General features: G+C 40.4%; 1 protein-coding gene across 2 annotated transcripts in view; it reads right to left on the bottom strand.

The window, feature by feature from the left end:
• Window positions 1–21,132, bottom strand: part of PDGFD (platelet derived growth factor D) — a 146,222-nt gene that overhangs the window by 30,601 nt on the left and 94,489 nt on the right. The gene's annotated exons all lie outside the window — the stretch shown is intronic.

Genomic DNA, 21,132 nt, shown 5'->3' with positions numbered 1-21,132 from the left:
GGTGAAAAGCAGGGTAATGTAATCCATTTGAAATGTAGCTCTAACATGACTCTACTGCTTTTGGTGCTTGTGCTGAACAGGACTTGCTCATCTATGCAGAACACTGACTGGCACTATGTCCTTTACATCAAAAAACAAAGCCACAGTACATGCACATTAGAAATGTCATGACACAAAACCTCTAGGAATTTATGATTAATTTGAGCACAGGGATGGGATTCATCTCATCTACCTTTGGACACCTACAAAGCAAACATCTAAGCTAGTCGTTCTTGTTTTCATTCACTATCAACTAAACCTAGAATTCTGAGGGTGCAAATCATCTGATCTATTTTAGAAGCTTAATTTGGGATGACACTGCATCCTAAAAATGCTTTTTTCTCTCCATTTCTATAAAGGGAGCCTGGCAGGACTATCTTAGATATAGATGTCAAAATTGACATGTGGTCACCTGAATCCCAATTCACTTGTCTGACTGGTGATGGGCAATCATTACTTAAATAATGAAGAAGCCCATTTCTTTAATCTTTTGGCAGTTTTACTCATTTCAAACTGGAATACATGAAAAATGGAAAAAAAAAAGGCAGCATTACAGGTACATGCAGTGAATAGCTAATGATTGGCATGAACAGGCAGGTAAGGAAAGCGGACTGAAGTAACAGCATACCAAGATTTTAATTTCTAATAACAGAATTTATAATGGAAGGATTTAAAGAAGATGGATCAATGCCTGGGCTCACCATTTTACACTGACTCAGTATCTGCTAAGTATTTTTTAATTTGGCAACTGAAAAGGAAACTGGAAGGGCAGCTGCTCAGCTGACGCTCTCTAGAATCAATGCTGCATTTTACCATAAATATATGCATATATTCAATTATTTCTTAGGAATGGAAAAGAGAAAATTGATCACACAATCTGCTAATTCATCAATAAAATTCTTCTGTAGTCAAGAAGGATCAGAGCTGTTTTCAGATCCAGACTTATATACATGGTTTTTAATGTTTTCATTTGCTGTAGAAAAATATTCAAATGTCTCAAAAGTCACAAGATTGTTTATTCAATATCGTTACTGTTTCTTCTTCCTTAAAATGTTCTTTTCTCTCAAATTTGAGGCAGCAAAACTGTAGTGGTTTCTTCAGTACATAAGACTAGCAGAAGTTAAGAAACCCCATCATGCTATGGTGTCAGTAAGTGATCACTGAAACTGCAAGGCTATTAAAATGTTAGTAATTAAAGTGGTCATTTTCTCCTAGGAATACCGAAGCAAAACGTTATCAGTGAAATTTTTAATGCAGATTTTTTTTTTTTATAAAGAGATCTGTAAATACTATTATGAGGTCATAAATAATTCAGGAGCAGTGCGCTACTTTGGCCACATTCTCTACACATTTGGTTGCCCAGTTCTTGACAAGCCACGATTTAAAGTACATAAAAATCGCTTTGAAAAGCTCATGGATCCTCTGGTAATGGTTGCCAGTTTCAAAACTTGGAAATCATTTCCTCTCTCTCATTAGCTTCCATTTAGCACTTCCAAAAAAAAAGTGGCATTGAGTTCTGAGGCATTATTTTAAAACAGGAACAATCTGCCTCATTGAATGTCTGGAGAACACTGTAGACAAGGAGTAATTTTGTGTTTGAAGTGACGATCCTCTTGTGTTATCTAATTGTAGATATCAAAACTGTTTCTTTAGTCTATGATCACTTTGAGACGGTTGATGTCAGGGATCTCCTCCAAACCCCTGAGACAGACATGTGTACCACCTGCTTCTTGGATCTCAAACCTGATGAATGCACATTTTGACTCTGTGATTATATTTCATCTGCATAAACTATTCACAACTGTATGGCTGTGTTCCACCATCACTCAAGGCAGCTGCAGTCCTTCTTGGCTTCTCAGAGCTTTCAACCTCTACGGTTTGAAGATTATTATTATCTATGGCTTCTGCTTGCAGCTATTTCAAGCAATAATATCAAAGCGGTTCTCATCATTACAAAAGCCTCTCCTCCTTTCTCACCATTGTCCCTAGCGGAACCTGAAGGACAAATCTATTTTCAGTGCTATCTATTCAATTCATACTACCCTGTTTACGTGAATTTGCAAATGATCACTAGTCTATTGTTTTCTTCATTATTTAAAATGGCATTAAAACCTTTAGTTAAATCATTAAAAATACAACTTCTTTAATTGAATATTGGAAAACCAGGGTGGTAATAATTTGGCTACACCACCCTGACAACAGTGCTTTTATTTTTGTATGCATGTGTGTCATGGTAACATAACATTACATGAGACTTCAGCAAAGCATTGGATTAACTGTTCTACAAGTAGCAAAACTACAGGCAAAGCATCAGGGCTACCAATCACCTTCTGATCGCAGCTACTTTCATTGAAGAAAAACGACTTCCATACCTCAACTTACAAAAATTACTCTTCAGCAAGACAAATCCTGAGTCAGTCCTTAGAGTTAAATACATATGGACATTGACACATTGTTCTTGGCTCCGTTTCAGACAAAGATAAGGTACTCTCTCCTTCATAGACTGACTTTGTCTATAGTCTGTCTCCCACCACTGATCTCCAATAAGTGACAAGGAGTCATGGGGAATACTGTTTGTTTCACCTAAATCTTTCACAAGTGGAGATCATCAGGCCAAATCAGTGCTACTAAGGACATATGAGACTGCAGAGCCAGACAGCGCTGGTTGCTGAAGAAGATGGTTTGCAGCCTGGGGGTCCACGACCTGCAGCACCACAGGCTCTGCCAGGCTCAAGCCATGGGGTTTGGCAGGGTCAGTAGGAACAGGGAGGCATCAGGAAGACATCAGAGATGCGGCTGAGAAGCTCGCCAGTTTGAGAAGCATGCTGTCCATGACTCGCTTTGCTGTACCACAAATACGGCAAAACATGTGAGTCGGGGTCCTGCCATGCTGAATTACTGCCTGGTCCTCAAATGAAAAGTAAGATGCACTTTTTAGTATTTCTGTGATTCTTCATTTTTTATATGCTTTATCACTGTAATCGAGTCTTTTGTCATCTTGGTGCTTGACAGCTATGAGGCACGATACCTGGGATAGGCAATAACCACCACAGAACAGGCACAACACAGCAGCAACTCTCTCCAGAGAGAAGCGGCAGCCCCATATCTCTATGAGCTCCTCTCTGAAGTCTTTCTCCTAATCTTCAGGTCCCTGGGGTGACTGGATTACATTTGGTAAAAGTGTGTTTATCTGCCAAAACCAACTGCAAAATAAAAGCTGAGGTGATGCTCTCCACTTCAGGGAGCAGGAAAGGTTCACAAAAGAGTTGTGGTTAAGAAGAGCCCAGACAGCATCCTAGACTGATATTTAGGGCCTACCAAGTTTAATAAAGTACTCCTGAAGGAGTAACCTTCTCTACTATCACCTTGCCATGGGAGTGGAAGAGAAGTGAGGGGGGAAAGGTAAAAATGTAGGTATGATCTTGGGGTAAGTACACATGAGAAAGAGGAAGAAAGAAACAAACAAAGGAAAAATGAGCATAGAGAAGATGAATGTGTTGGGTTCTCTCTGTAGTCATCTCATTTGTGGTATTTAGATGCTGTAGCTATAAGCTATATAACAGAGAAGCAGCTTCTAGAAGTTTGCAGAGGAACAGGGCTAAAGGATGTACTGAGGCACAAAGGAGAGTCTGCAAAACCAAATCAGAGGTGAAATGGGGCACATTCAAAGAAGTCCAGTGCAGAAACAAAAAGAAGTCGTAATCTCTCACTGGAACATACAAATTAGCGACTAGGACAGAGGAAGGTCTGTAAGGTAAACTTAGGGTATTACTTCAGAAAAAGAGATGAAACTATCCTAACAGGTAAATTAATAAAAGGAAACTCAATAGCTATTTTTGAATAGTAGTCAACATGCATCTATGGCATTCAGAGATGTTTGTGGACTGGTAGCTAATAAGCAGAAAAACTTGTAGTTAGTAATAAGACATTATAACAATCTAGAAATGAGGTCTTTCTTTTTTTCCCTGTAACAAGCAACAGTACCAATATTTTCTAGGAACATTGAATTTATAGGTATTGCATTTTATATACAAAGAAACAGGCATTTCAAGCAAATTAAAACCAAGCTCAGAACACACTGTGTAACAGTAACAGTGTGAGGTAAGTAAGAGGCAGAAGAGAAGTCATAGTTCCACTGAAAAAAATGCTGTGATAAATACTCAAGTCTGTACACGTCCACTGATTAATTATAATTTCTCATGTGACATTTTAGTACACTTCAATTTCTGTTCTTAAAGATAAAAAACCATATAGAGTTGTACTCTTTGAAATACCTTTTTCTTTTCCCATACTTTCAATCCATCGCATTGCTAGGTTTCATTTTCATATGTGAATGATATTTATTACCACTTGTCCTAAGGATGCTGTAAGATACTTATTTTTCTACAGCAGGCTACTCACTGTGAAGACAGAGGCTGCATTTTTCTTACCTAAAGTAGTGGCCAAACCACTGCTCTGCTCAGTTCTGGTGACCAGGCTTTAAAATAAAAGATGCTGAACTTGGAAACCATGCAACAATGATTATTTGTAATCTGGAAATCATGCTTTGCAATAAAACACTAAATGGAGGCCAATGTCTTTCAAAAAGGTCAGAGGTAACTTAATCTTGTCTCTCCAGATAACAAACTGTAGTTAGCTACAAGAGCCACTACCGATGTTAACAAGCTTTTATCCAGCAGTGCAAGCATTTAACAAAATCAGGTGGCTGTAATCGGAAAGCAGTAGTATTCAAATGGGAAGTATGAGCATGTTTTACCACTAACGACAACTATTACTGGAACAGATAAGAAATGAACAAATAACTTCAACCATATTGAATTTTCCTTCCTATTTTTTGGTGTAGCCCCATAAGGGCAGGCCATCCTTGACACCACTGTTTTGAAGTCAGTAACAAAAGGTCAGCCAGCCACCAAAGAGTGTCTGATCCCAAATGTGATAGCATGATTCTTGCCCTCTAAAGAAAGACACAAATTGAGTTTCTGAAGCCCAGTTGCCACTACGTATCAGTAGCCGCAACCTTATCAGTTATGACTAAGTTAATACTAGTGCAAAATGACATATAAAATCACTCTTGATTTGTTCTGACAGATTTACTAGCTATAACTCAGCAGAAAGCACAAGATACTTAAAATTTCAAAAGTTTAAGGCTGTAATAGTGATTTAGGTTAACTGCAGTTTGATACATTTATTTATGAAAAGTCAAAGTGAAACTGAAGCAGAAAAATATATTTAGTAACAGTTATGTTTGGTCAATACTCCTCTTCATCCTTCACCTCGTTTTGGAATTGGGTGCATATTATAACAGTTCCCAAGGCACTGACATTTAAATGATCTCTCTAAAAGGTCAGATAATACTTGCTCAAATGAGAGGATAGCTATGCCTTTGAAAAATCAGACATCATCTAACACTAAACTGCCTGTGAGCACCCTGTTTGATGCACATACCCACATGAGAGTGCAGAGGACTTTGCTGCTGTGCTGTGCTGAGCAAATTGTGCATTGCCTTTAATTCTTCTATCACAGAGGCCCGTCCTTGTATCTCCATGTACAAGGGATTTCATTTGCTAACAGCAACTCTGTTACACACTACAGTTAAGAAATTGTAAACAAAGTATAAATCAACTAACATTCATTGTAAATATTCTGCAATCCTTCCTTTGTCATTTTTACCTGAACGGCAAATTTACCTCTGCATTTAAACACTGGGACACAAAACTTTGAAAGGCTCTTCCAGGTCATCACTTCCAAAACCCTCAGACTGGTTGGCTGTTTTCAAGCTAAAATCATCTTTATTGCACTTATCTAAGTGCCAGCTTTGTAATTTTCTTTGTCTCCTGACTTTGCTTCCTGCAGTACTTCTGAAGAGATGTTATATCTCCTCTCAGCATCCGTTTTATTACACTAAGCAAGCCAAGTTGTCTTGGCCCTCAGTAAGAAACATCCTCTTCCCCCGACTGTCCTGTAGCTGTTCCCTGAACACAGTCCAAGAAAGATGTGGTCGCTCTGTACTGTGGGAACCAAAACTGTACAAAGTATTCCAGAAAAGATGTATCTACCGCCTCATTGGTCCTATGCCTAGTACACCCAGAAACTTTCTTCTCCCCTCTTTGCTAACCAGTGAGATGCCATTTAACAGCAAATGTTTTTGTTATTAATCTCTACATGAGTGACCTCTTTGCTCTTTTTGGGCTGTTGCATTTCACTGCAAATCGATTCACCGGTGCTCAAGGTCACTCAGTTCTCCTCTCTGATATTTTGATTTTCCCATTCATGAGCAGTGCACTTCAGCTCTGTGCGTGCTGCAAAAGTCATTAAAATGCTACTCTGACAGGCTGTGCTCTGGACCCTAAAAAAGACCAAAAATAAAACCAATCATAAGACCAGCCCTTTACAAACCCCCATTAGCGAGCTCTCCCTGTGGATACTCCCTTTTGCATTACAGCACACTGTGTCCCCTTCCATAGCCTCGTGGCTCTTTTATCAATTGCCATCTCCTCCAGTGTGATAGTTTCCTGCGTGGCACCGGGTGAGATGCTCCTCTGAAGTCCAGTTAAATTTGCTATACAGCATTTCCTTCCTTTCCAGGCTATCCTCCAGTCTGGCATGAGACATGGAGGTTTTCTCTAGTTTCCTATATCTTTAACCACCTCCTCTGCTGACAAGAGCCCCGTAAGTTTTCTAGGTCAGACTAACGAGCGTGCCATTGCTCCTGACGTTGATGGAATAGACTGACACTGGATTTGTCGTTTCCATGTGAGCACTGGGATGCAGCCAGGTGCATTAAGTTAAGACTGCAGCTGCTCCCTGCTCCCTTTATATTATTATCTTATAGAAAGGGAAACTTCTTTCAGCAGGGACTCTTCGTGCCTTACAGTCTCTTGTAAGACATGGTGTGTAACAGCACCCATCTCTTGGCAGTGGCAGTGGAGGGTGCTGAAGGTCATCGGGCTCCTTGTTCACCTTGGTTCAGTGTCTACGCACACCCGGGCCACGGTGCAGAGCTTGCCAGGCCCTCGTGATGCCCCGTGCTGGCTTTGCCAGGGTAGAAGGGAGTGGATATCGAGAGGGGTCCTGGTCAGTGCGATGCTGCACATCGAAACAGTGTCAGGGAGCTGAGAGGTGGAAAAGAGCGTGGGAGGAGTGACCCCAGGAGCCAAAAACTCACTCCCAGGTCAGAGTCCAGTGCCCTTGAGAGGACTTTGGTGAACTTCTGCCACAGTGATTGACAGATTTTTGGAAGCAGCTTGCCTGGTATTAGGCGAATCTGCCCTGAGCAAAACTGAAAAAGCTGACACTTCACTTGCCCGGCAGTGTCCAGGTGGGCAAAAAAGTCTTTCAGAGTTAACAGAAGGTAGTGACAGCTGGTTATTTCAGGTCCTCCTTCTTGGTGTGACTCATACGAAACGGGAACGAAATGAGAGGCCCCAGTAATAGGGGCAGAAGGAAAAATATTAATAAAAGAAAACCTCTAGGAGCTAGCTATTAATTTTCTGTCTTCTTTCTACTTGGGTTTCTACCTTTTTTTTTTTTTTATAGATTTAAGCTCTGTAATCAGTGGAAAATAATCATTAACAAATACAGCCTAATTTCATTTAATATTCCAAGTTTTCCGTTGTTCTGCTAGGAGGATCTGCTAAGTGCTCTGACATGCACGCTCACATTTTCAGACGTGACTTGGGAGAAACATGGGAGGAATAATAATCATAATGAAAAACTCTAATGGAGCTAAGCAAATTTAATTCCAAAGCTGAGGACACAATGTAAAAAGGCACCAGTAAGGGACATTAGCTGTCCTAGTAGCAATCCCAGTCTATTGATTTTCTGTGAAGGATCCATTTGTTTTTGAGCTCTCTCCCGGAGGATGCTGTTTAATTCTGCAGTAAGCATGCAGCAGAAGCATGTGTTATGTTTCACAGATAATGCAAAGCAAAACAATTTGTTCACCCTCCTGCTTTGACTGGAGGCATTGCGTTTTCTAGGACAACAAAAAAGGACTGCTATACAAACTTTCTAGGATGATAACAATAATCATTAAAATAGCAAGAACATATAATCTCCGCAGAATACAAGAACCATTGCCTCTCACTTTTCCAGGTTTTTGATGGGATCAAAAGCAGCTGATATATTGCAAACAGCATGGGATACTTCTTATTGGGAATTCTTTTAACTTGAGTTTCATCAAACAGCTAGAGTAAGAAAAAGAAAATTATTCAGACTGGACTTCCAGTCCCAGATGTATTCCTACAAATGCCACTGCTGTTAAAGCTAAATACAAGTACCTTAGGAACAGTTATGCTTACCATTTCTCGTATGCATTATTCTTACAAATATAAGTAACACTGTGAATGAAGAAAAGAACAAAGAAAACGTCTTGCATTTGCCACCTTTTTATAAACAACTGAAAAAATTTTATCAGGTTTGGATCAGGTTACCAAAAGCCAGCCTGGGAAACCCTTCTAAACACCAGAGACCATGATCTCAGGACCAGGAAGGTGTGTACTGGGTAAGAATTAGTGTGTGACACATTTTATTTAAATTCTGACTAAATACAAGCATAACCAAATAGACTAAGGATGGCTGTAGAATTATAATAGGCTAAATATTTTTCAAGCAATGAAAATAAAGAGGAACAGTTTATTTCAGTTTGTGCTAATGACCTGGAAAATGTCACAGGAGTTGAAGCTGGAAAAAAATTATAAATTAAAGTTGTGGGGAAAAAAAAAAAAAGAAGGTGTAAACACCATTTAATACAAAGCAATATGCTGAGACTACCAGAGGTCAGAAGCAGAGGCAGGAAAGAAAAACAAGCTTTCATTTAGAAGAATGTAAATGGAGAAAAAGGTACAAGCCACAACCGCTATTTGATGGCACACATGGACTCAGAAAGGAACTCGTGCCAAGAGCCTGGGCTGACCAAAGAAGGAAAATATGAAACTAATCTGCAACGTGACCTGGTGGCACAGCACGCAGGGTAACTTACGCCTGCACGCCCAGAGATCTCCCCCAGGGCATGGGGAGATGCTCTCCCCATAGCAAGGGCACACCACACCACCACAGGTCACCACCTCTCAGGGGACCACGGGCAGTGGTGGGGCCTCTCCTCCCTGGTGGGGATGTGTGAACATCTGCACATCTTCACCACCTTCCCATGGGTGCAGGACAGGGTTGTGCTCAGAGGAGAGTGAGGTCTGTGGTGCAAGCAGCTTCTCTGGAAGCTGAAGATGGGTATTACCCAGACAACAGGGTTAGTTTTAACCTACTTGAGTGTAATATCAGTATCGATAAAAATTGCAGAGGGTAGCTTCATACCTCACCTATGAAGACGCCAAGGTGGCACCAAACCCATGCCACTCTATTCTTGCAGTGCTGGTCAGAGCAGGCCAGGTTTTTAGGCTGTCCACCTCCATCAGCAATGCAGGCTTATGGGGAGAAAACACGGCGAGAGCGCTCTTGCATCCTCCGACAGAAAGACTTTGCTCTGTGGTTCAAAAACTCTGAGTCTTTCCTGAACACCAGACAGCATTTTTAATGTACCAAACCTACAATCTGCTGAGTTTTTACTGCTGGTTTTAATGCAGTCCTCCTGGCCACCCAATCCATCTTCGTCCAGGTTAACAAACCCTCCTGGACATCCACTGCACCACCAGAAGACCAGCAGCCATGCAAGCCTCCAGATTTCAGTTGCTGGCATTACAAGCATTTTTTTCTGCTTTTAATCTATTTCTTTATGCACCTGGAAAATGCACCTGAACCAGCACTGAGCCAGCAATGTCAGCGCACAAAGTTGCTACTAAGGTGGGAAAGCAGAGTATTTACTCTCACATATTTCTGATGGAAATAAATTACATATACAGGGAGAAGAGTGTCCTATTTTCTGACTGCTCTCTCTTTTTTTTTTCCCCCTTCAGAACTTATTAATAGCAATTCTGTATAAACTCATGTGTATGCAGAAAAGGGGTGGAAGGCCTTAATAAGAATATGGCCAATACATCTAGGCTCTTCGCTAACCACGAGCACAAGACAAGCCCATAGAATCACAGAATCATAGAATGGTTTGGGTTGGAAGGGACCTCAAAGATCATCTAGTTCCAACCCCCCTGCCATGGGCAGGGACACCCTCCACTACACCAGGTTGCTCAAAGCCTCATCCAACCTGGCCTTGAACACTTTCAGGGATGGGTCATCCACAACTTCTCTGGGCAACCTGTTCCAGTGCCATAAGACCTTCTGTTCATCATGCCTGCCTAAGGACAGGCGGCTTGGAGCTAATATGGACATGTAGTACAATGCATGTTTTGAAATAAGGATCTCATTTCCAGTCAGGTGCAAAAGTTTCACCTTATCTGTAAGACAGCAATTGCTTTATATTTGCTTTAGGTACTCATACCTGCAGATTATTCCCAATTTCTGTTCACTTCTAGAGAAAGCAAAGTTTTCAGCAGCCTATTTCCATCACTAGCAGCCTCTTTAGCATGCCACACAAATCATATGAAGCAATCAGACCACCTGTCCTCACAGTGTCCAGGTTCTTCCAAACATTTTTTCATTTCAAGTTTATTGGCCAGACCTTGGTGTGAGATAAATTTTTGTGGCCTGAAGGTGGATTTTTTACCCCGCCTTACTGCAGTTGAACAATTAGTCTCATTCTTTCTAGGTCGTTTTCCCAAGTTTAAGGGTTTTGTTTGTTCTTTTTATTATTTTTTTCTTCTCAAATACAAGATTATCTTTTAAAATTACCCTTAAGTCTGCAAACATTGAACTCCAGGGCTCACAGATGCCGCTACCTCTGTCACACACCGTGCTGTCAAGCAGTGACAAGAAAATGAAAGAAAAGACCAACCTCTATATAAAAACTTTTGGGCTACATCTGTACCAGTAAATAAAATGAGGTAGTGATTGATCAGATACGGTACAACTCATGTCCTGGGACATAACTACTATCCTGCCAAACAGAGTGGCCACAACAAACTGCGTATCGGAAAGGCCCATGCTGGCCCCAAACTAGCCGTGCTAAAAACTTGGGAGTGCAAACAACTTTGTGTCTGTGCTCCGGCTCACACCCAGCCCGCTCAATAGTCTTTTCTGAGAAGTTGGGATACTTTAAAAGTACATAGTTTTTTGCTGATAATTTGGTGTACAGAGACTTCTTTATCAGAAGATCTGATCCTGCAAGAGCTTGTATTTATGCTTCATTACATGACTGATAGTTGGATGACAACAGTGCCTAGAATCAAAAGTATACAGTGAGAAAACACAGTGCCTGATTCCTACAGTCTGAGGGAAACTTTCATTGCAGACTATTTTTTACCATTCATCACCTAAGAAATATATCAGGACACAAATATTAACTAAAAAGATGCACTTCTACAGCTGCCAAGATGAGAAGTATTATTAAAAGAAACGCTTCTGCAGGTTAAGAGAAGAAGAGGACCTGGAAAATAAGTTTTGCCTGCCACAAAATATCAATTTGTGCAATTAAAATATTTCGGCAAACAAAAACTATTAAAATGAAAAAAAAAACTGCAGCCAAGGGTCACAGAAAAATTGCACGTCATTTGATTCTGCTGAAAATGATCTGACATCAAGATACACAAATCCCACAGATCTAAAAATTATTTTTAGCTTCCAGTGCTGCAAATGAATTGCAAAATCTGACCCTATGTAGTTACAGGCCCTGACCTTCTCTAATTAAGCATTGATTGGTCATCAAATTGACAATCAAGGAAAACAGAACTGCATTTTTCTTGGTATTACAAGAGATAGGAAACGTGATAAATCTTTTTCTTCTTTTTCTTTTTTCTTTTTTTTTTTTTTGCAAAGCATGTATGTTTAAAATCAGTTCACTTTGGAGAGAAATGTCTGGATTAAAAATAGAGAGTGGGTTGTAGGCAAAGGACTATGGTCACGACCCGGGCACTGGGTTTTAGGAGGTGTTTAGTTCAGCAGCTTAAGAGTTCAGCACCAGGCAGGGGCTTATTTTATGTAACAGTGGCATTTAGCCAAAAATTTTCTAGTAAGATTTATCCTATCAAGTCTAAAGTGACAGGAACCCTGCAACTAATAAAAGATGTGTGTGTGAATATGCATGTGTAAGGGAAAAAACCACAGTGACGTATCTGTCATCTGTGTTATTATGAAGACATGCATGGACTTTATCAAGTGCTCAGAGCAAAACAGAAGGTTGTAAATTTAATAAAGATGTATGCATAGAAAATACAAATCAGATTTATACAGTGCTGTGACTGTCTTTGGAAATGTGGTATATATAGCATGAAGGTCATTGAAGCTAGGAGCAATGTGCTGAGCAAAGAAGAGTGCCAGTCTGCAAGCATGCCAGCTTCTCCAGCATGGAGGAAGGACCTTCTCTGATGACCTGTGCTTGGAACTGCAGAGCCAGAAGAAGACTAAGAATTGTTGGAAGTATAGAGGTCCCTAGAGCTACAGCTATGATGCAGCCTGAGGAGGAGAGGAGGCATGAGAATAGCTACCAGCCTTCTTGCACCAACCAAACCAGTTGCAAATGGCTCAGTGTGGTCTGAAAACGATTTTTGCTGTTTCACTTTCCTGGTTTGGAATCTGGGATTGCTGTTCTCCATTTTGTAGTCATACAAAAGAGCCGCGGCTGCAAGGCCAGCACCCTCCCTAAGGCCAGGATGGCGCGTCCAAACCTGCAGGAAACGCCACAGCAGGCACTGCCATCTCCACTGAGGACACGGAAAGATCACAAATATTATCACAACCCAGCAAGGGCAAAGTCCACCCCAGAAAAATGTAACCTCATGTGTTCCTAAACTGTACACTGAGTGGAAGGAGGAACCTAGGAAGCTTGGGACCTCAAGGACTGACTGAGCTAACAGGGGAAAACACATTAGAAGACACATTTCCAACATTAGGGCAGCCAAGCTGGCCACTGCCATATAGAGTTGCCTGAGCAGGGTACTGTGGCAGGTGACACTCCACCACCCATAACACAGCCCTGGTGATGCTTGAACCACCAGATTCAGCTCCCTTCACTACCACAGAAACATTGCAAAAAGCTGGGAAAATTTTTTTTTGGGAGGGAGGTTGTTGAAAAGAACATCACAAACTCTGAGGCGATTGGACAGCCTGAATTTTTGGGAAAGATTAAAAGCTAAATATGGACATTGTTGCTTGACTAAGCAATAAACAAAGAAGTGTAAGAGCACTCTGCAAATATCTGAAGCAGATAGACACTCATGCCAAAGAGAACAGATATCTTTGTCATAAATTAGGAAGGAACATAATTGCAGGCAACGGTATGGCATTAAAAAAAAGAAAACTAAAACTGATTATCAAAGAAAAAATGTCTTTCCAACAGTGATTTATTAGTCTATAGTTTAATCTCCCATGAGGTATGCTCCTATGCTTATTATATTTAAAAATGATACTAGATGAACAATCAATGAGTTTACAATACAAAAAATTCTTGCCCTTAGAGAAAAATGGGCTGAATGACCTCTCATCTATCATTCTCAGTTTGGCTGCATGACATATTACTGAAGAACAACAAAAAAAAGCCTACAACCCCCTAAATATAGACTCAGAAATCTTAAACCAATCAGTACCATTTGATCCAGGGCTGTAAGTATTTTCCAGCAGTTACAGCTGTTGCAACAAACAAGGCAAAGATTTATTCTGCAAACAATTAAACACACATTATACACAACACATCGTTTTCCCCAGCTTGCCAAGAATGATAAAACCACATTGCACAGTGCTAAGGTTGAAACAGACTCTGCAGCCCAAACCTGGGCTAGAACAGTACAAGAGCAGGACTGTGCTGCTGGGCTTTGTAAGATAATGTCAACGCATAGCCAAATAACTGTATTGGCAGAATACTAAGCATGGAGCTGAGCCTAGGAGCACACTTCCCCACAAGACTGTGAAGACATGCAGTTCTCGTTTTGATTTAAAAGACAATTTGCAACCAACACCTGCTGTGATGGGTTTTCACAAGTTCCTCAGCACAGGTTGGAGGTCTAGCATGTTTCAATTCATCAGTCACTTCCTCTGGAAGTCTGTCAGAAAAAAATCCTGAAAGTAGATTGACTTCCTACTCCTCTCCAGCACAGTTCACAAACATTAAAGTGAAGCTGCACCTTCTGCTTTTGGGGAAAATCTCGTGCAGAGGCTGCTCAAGAAGAACAGGGCCACTTCCTCTTCCCTTGTGGCCACAGTCATAGGAAGGACCAGCTTTGCCACACGGAAGCACCAGGAGTTAATTAACGCCTCCTTGAAGCACTGTAATACAACCTCAGTGCCTAATTAACCTTTTTACAGAATGAAACATGACATCTCTGCTCTCCCTACAAATCTGTCGTCTATTCCCTGCCCATGGCAGGGGGGTTGGAACTAGATGATCTTTGAGGTCCCTTCCAACTCTAACCATTCTATGATTCTATGATTCTATAACCAGACTTCTATAAAACACCCTCCAGAGTCACCAAACAAAAATAAAAGGTAAGTTCATATATTATCATCATTTCACATGCTAACATTCTTCAACTGTTGCTGAAATGGAATTAAAGGACAGAATAGGGATTTGCAGAGACAGCATTTTGTCCTCAAGTCAACATTCTAAAATAGTCCCGTTTTTAAACCAAACAGCTAATGTGATGGACAGGTTAATGAGTACTGTTAAAGAAGTTTGACAGAGTAAACTCACTTCATGTTCATACAAACTGATTTGTGGTTTGGGGTAAACTTAGGTGAGAATGGTTGGATTTAACCTTCCTCTTTCATGTAGACAGAGAGAGACCCACGCATCTACCAGCAGCACTGACGGGGTATTTGTGGCATGTCCAGTCTGCTACTGTATTTCCCATCCCTCCTTCTGGTGCCCTCCTAATGGTCAACTCTAAGCAGACAAATTAGCTACAAGATCTTTCCATGTCTTCTAACAGGAGCTTTATTAAGACTGACATTGGTCCGTCTCTATTGCGGTGTCGGAACACCATGTCCAAGCTATTGATATTTTCTGTTTGGTTACATAGACATGGGAAGCAAAGTCAGAGAACAGGATGGCCTTTGCCCTCTTCCACGTCACCCTCATCACGGCACAGAAAATGTACCCCTTCATTTCATGCATTACAATTTTCAGTGCTGGATTCATTCTAACTTTTTGCTACCTATAAATGTTTAATGTTAATTAGGAATATAGCTTTATAAATATCCTGAAAAAGCTGTTCAACACACGTGGTAAGTAGCATTACTGATTTTAAGACTGGCAAGCTCAAAAAAAAGCCTGGAATAATGAATCTTTTTACAAACTAGTTGATTTGACCATAGCAGTTTTAATACAAAAATATATTGAATACCCTCCATCCTTTTTTAACCACCACTCATTCACAAGACTTCCAGACTGCTAAGAATCATTATTTCTCTAATTATCAATGGTTACTTAGGACTTTGCAACAAGTTTGGGGATGGGATTGCTTGACTCAAACTGACATTTGAAGAACAGAGAAAAGATTAGTTTTCATATACAATTATGAATTTATCCAGCTATGTTAGGACTATAAACTGTGAACTGGGAAGCAAAATGGGCATGCAAGCTGAAGGGACAGACAACTTACCATGGATCTTCACACATCCCCTCACTTAGCCAAGTACAGTGGCAAGATCATGGCCAGTTGCTATAAGATTTCATAGATTTCATAGATTTCTAGGTTGGAAAAGACCTTAGAGATCATCGAGTCCAACCATCCCTAATCCCCATTAAACCATATCCTCAAGTAGCTCATCCACCCTATTCTTAAACACATCCAGGGATGGGGACTCAACCACCTCCCTGGGCAGCCTATTCCAGTGGCTGACAACCCTTTCAGAGAAGAAATACTTCCTAACATCCAACCTGAATCTCCCCTGACTAAGCTTATGCCCATTTCCTCTTGTTCTATCTCCCATCACTAATGTAAAGAGCCCTTCCCCTACCTCCCCACCATCTTTTCTCAAGTATTTATAGGCCGTAATCAGGTCTCCCCTCAGCCTCCTCTTCTCCAGGCTAAACAGCCCCAACTCCCTCAGCCGCTCCTCATAAGTTTTATTTTCCAGCCCCTTGAGACTGGGGTTCCCTTCATTCATTTGATTAAAAAAACAGACTCACTAGTCTGCCAGTATCACGCACTTCCCAACAACTGCAACATTCCTGTGGCCCTCATCCGCTATTCTTGCAGGCTATGTTGTTGTTTGATTTCATTACTAATATGGTTGTGTGCTTCTTGGAATTTGCATCTTCCGATTTGCTTCTGCTGTACTTTGCAAGGAATCACATTGATGCTGAATAAGGCTTTTGAGGTTCTACAAAGAATAGACTATACTTTTTTTTGTCTAACATGGATAATCCTCTTGTATTGCACAAAGGTCTTTTTCTGGTTTTGTCTTTGTATCTCTAACTTACCTTGGAAAAGCAGGAATTTCTTCTGGGTCATCGACTTCCTCAGTAATTTTTAAAACAGGTAAATACTGCCAGCAGGAAATGTAGTCCTTCAAAATATAAAGCTGTCCTAAATGAACAATGCCTCTAATTCAACTATTTGGGACAGGATACTGGATTTGAAAACAACACTCTTGTGTTTTTACAATCCTTTTAAGATGTAACATGCTACATTTTCTTGTCCTTGGCCACGGCCACAGGTTTGGTGAATTCTCCAACAGTGCAGAACATGCTACTGGATTAAAGATGTAGTGTTTTCAACAGGAACTGGACACCAACAAGACTGCTGTTAAGACAGATGGAAGACAACGTCCTGCAAAGAAGCCACACTTAACTGAGCTGTCAACGAATCAGAGACAGAGAAGAGCAAATGGTCAGTTCTCCACCATGCTGTTCAAACAACGAAACTGCCAGGCACACATGCTTGCAGCTGGGAAAACACAGACACTAAGGCCTATTTTCCTTTCCTATTAAAACAATTGTTTTATCAGTTGAAGTCTGACAGCTTCCAGGAGCTTCTATGTGCTTACTGGGTCCTGCTGCTTCTGATTTTGGTATCTTCCTTGCCAGAAGGTCTGTATTTGTCTGGCCATAACTCAGTTCCTTGCCCATGTTCCCAGCTGACTATTTTCACTTTTGAAACATCCTCAAAAACAGCCCTACTACTCCTCATGTTCACAGTCAGAGGTTTTGCCAAAAGAGGCTGATTGTGAAATGGTCCTACTTTTACCCTGCTTTCTACCCAATCCACACCTACCCTCCCTCCTCTCCTATTTCAGATCCACTGCCTGTTTAAAATCTCCAGTTCATTTGTCTCCTTTCCTTCCTAACCATGCCACCATAGCTCCGCTAGTGTATACAAATCCCTCCTGGCCTTCATCCCCTTGTTAAAAATGTTTCCTTAATTGCCATTCATTCTTCTTCAGTCCAGTTGAAACTGCTTTCACGTTACTGTAATGAACAAGCGACACGTGGACATCTTCCTGGTAAACAGAGAAGGCTTCTTCTTCCTCATCTTTCATGACACATTTGCTAAGTTGGATATTGTCAGTAACATCCTCTCTATCCTTCATCTTTTTCATTTTCCCTTTCAGCTTTCAAGAATCTTTGCTGTTTGGGGCTTCTTCTGCCTCTCTGACCATTGTGTTTTGGCATTTCTGCTGCCTTCTCTCTCTCTGTGGAATTGCTTCTTCCACTGCGTATTCATGCCTTACCCACAGTTACCTTTATTTTTGAACTTGGACTATACCTAACTCTCCTCCCTTGTCTTTGCTGCGGCCGCTGTTTCATTGCCATTCCTGGATGATCCTGTATGAGTCCTTCCCTCTAGTACTCATAGCATCCTCTGATTTCAAGCTGGTAGGTGACTTCTCTTCTCCCTGAAACCTGCTTTTGTTCACCACTCTCTTATCAATGTCATCTCCGACTTAAAAATGGCTTTAGAAATTAGGACACAAGACAAGGAGACTCCTAATGAAATTTAAGATTCAGAGAGTCACATAGTAGAAAGATGGGGACCAATCTTTGTGTCTGAGACAACAAGAGTAAATATGGAAGGAGCACCAGACCTTCAGAAGAGATCTTCTAAGAGAAGGACTACATTAGACCGCAATCTAAGGAAAACTGGGAGAAGATGTAGTCTGGGACAACTGTCTGTGAAGCATTGGGCCAGGTCAGGTCATAGCTTTGGCTGCAGCCCCCAGGCTCTCTCTGACTCATACGCTGCATTCAGCTGGTGGGTCTCAGGCTTCATAACCTGCAAGGTTTTTCACCTGAGGAGATGGTGCAGACAAGACTTAGGAGTTAGGCAGTAAAGGCTTAGGGTTTTGGAAGGCGTGATAGGATGTTGGAGGGAGAAATAGCTCTTGGTTAGATGCAAATGCTGGAATAAATCTTTCAGTTAGGAACTTTGGCTGCCCCTGGAGCCGCCAATGCTGCCTGTGAAACTGCTCGTCCAGACGTGCCTCCTCAACCCAAGTATGCTCTTTCCCTATTGCCAAGCTATCTGACTCCTAGTTTCGCTTCTTTTGTATCCTTCACTATCTTTTGTTCTGCTCTGAGTGCTGGGAGAACTGGAAGCTTGCCTACCAGCTGCTTGGCTTGCCTACCACTCCACCTTCCTTTCTTCACTATACCCTGCCGGAGGACAGGTTAGGTCCTGTGGGATGAATTAAGCAGCAGATTGATGCTTGCTGGATTCTCAGGAACCTTCATTAAATGGAAAGTATTCCTCCTACCCATATAAAACTACCCTGAGATGCTCCATGTCTCAAGCTGCACTGAGATACAATCTCTCTTTTTAACATGCTGTCATTTTATGTTGCTTTTAAAAATGTTCTAACATGTTCCAAAGCAAAACAAACAAACACAAAAATTGTGCACAGATAATCTCTTAAATCCTCTGCCTATGTACAGTTGGGGATGGAATGTTAAATATTTTGAGCAAGTTTTATCTAATTAGAAAGCACTTAATTACTTTTCTCCTGAAAGATGAGGCTCTGTTTGATAATTTCATGAGGATGGTATATCTTCAGCAAAAACATAGAAAATAGTTTTCTGCCAGAATGTAAGAAAATAGAAGTTTCATCATACAGATTGTTACGAGTTTTGCACATGGGTTGCATTTATAAAAAATCTTTGCTGTCTAGCATAGACAGACAATCAAAACTGAAATCAGAGGAAGAGTAGCAGAAGAACAACTGATAAAGCTTCCACGTGTAAGTTCTTGCTTCTTCAACACGAGATCTGCTTCATGTTCAATCACTTTATTAACCAAGACATTTCCCCCCACCTCATTCCTCTCCTTTTCTACCCCCAGCAATATACTGGGATTCCTTCTGTGGATTATCTAAAAGCAGGGAAGGTATTAATGCACCATTATCATGCCTGTTGTCACATGAGATATATTATATGGGTTTTCAGGCAGACTATTTTGTCTTGGAGACAGAAATGAAATGTCTATTCTGTGAAAGAAGTGACAAGCTAAACCAGAAGCACAGCAGCAAAGACTCATGCAGCTTCTGGGCTGGATTCAGCTCTGCAGATGGTGATAAAGAATTAATCATCTTTTATAGTCTTTATGGATCTGTATTAACATTGGTGGATGAATCTTATTGTGATCATGCTAACTATTACAAGGAAGTTTATTTATTTACTTATTTAAAAAACTGCAGACTGATGCTGCCTTACTTGTGCAAATCTGTTAAAATACAGACAGCCAGTCACTTAATACAGAGTGATTGTCTGTGAGTACAAGTATCAGGATCAGGTTCTTATTCTGCACATTTTAATTTTCTGTTTGTGCTTTGAATTTTTGTTGGTTTGTTGTGAGCTTAACATGCAAGTATCAAAGAGTTTAAGTCTAGTATTTGAACTAACTTTGCAATTTTTACATGGGAAAGTCATCAAATTTTATTAGACTGTCTGTGATGTCTTACTCCATTTTGTGACCAATGCTCTTTTCTTGATCATATGAGTGGTAACCTATAGCCTCGGTGTTTAGCAGAAAGCTACTTCTCCGTAAAATTCCACATGATGAATCAAAATCCAAAGCTCCCCCCTCACCTTGTGGCTCCTTCATTCAAGAAATATCATTTCAAACAGGCAAAAATTATTCAGGATCTAGCAAATTGCTATATACTTTGACACGTAAGTTTATCCTGAGACAAATGCACGTATGATCTCCTGTTTAGCACCACCTGTCCACCATTGTTGGTTTACAATTCCCAAAGAAGTAAAGATTTCTCTTATTGTCATGTGATGTTTCCTAGTCATGAATTATATTAAAAAAAAAAGAAAGGTAAGAGCACATATATATGTATTCATGTAAAAATATTTACACGTAAATATATTTTTTAACCTTACATCTTTGTATATATGCATGTTTGTACATCTACATCTACATATGTTCCTAGCTTTTTTTAAGCCCTTGTTTCCAACAATGATTTTAATCGAAGTTCCAAAATATGGATTTCATTTAGGATTAACAAAATAATTAGTAAGGCAATAACAATTTACTGGTATAAATGTGTAACAAATATGTGTCTTTAACAAGAAACTTAAAACAGTGGTTTTAATTAGTAAATGGAATCCACCATTTTCTAGTTGTCTCATTAAAATGAAATTAGATGTAGGGTTTGGAATTTTAATTCAAAACATTCACCTTTATTTTTGGAACACGTTCCTGAATGAGTTCCTAGATTATTTTAGCAAATGTCTGTGCTAATGTACTTAAACGTAGAGTCCAATCTCATTAACATTACCTTCCAGAACGAGGACATCGGAAGAATTTTACTTGAGAAGGAAACAGGGGACTGTACGAAATGACTTCACTCAAAGCAAAGATTATTTCCATGTGTAACAGTGCAACTTAATTTACATTCCTACATCTCAAAATAACTGGCACGGTATTTTCAGTAATTACTGAGTACCTACCTGCTACATTCAGGGTCCCTCAGTTGAGGTAACTGCGCTGCAAGCAGCGGTGGAATGAAATTTTACATTTGTGGCCATATGGAATACTCACATCACCTACTTTAAGGTGTGCAACCCAGGGGCCTGTCTCATGACAGTGCCTAACTCATCTCTAGCAACTGTGTAAGTAATCTAAGATTACTTATTTTCCTCTGTATCAGTGT

This window comes from Tauraco erythrolophus, chromosome 1, assembly GCF_009769465.1.
Source record: "Tauraco erythrolophus isolate bTauEry1 chromosome 1, bTauEry1.pri, whole genome shotgun sequence".
Classification (NCBI taxonomy): domain Eukaryota; kingdom Metazoa; phylum Chordata; class Aves; order Musophagiformes; family Musophagidae; genus Tauraco; species Tauraco erythrolophus.
The sequence above is the reverse complement of the archived record's forward strand: the minus strand, read 5'-3'. Positions and strand labels throughout refer to the sequence as shown.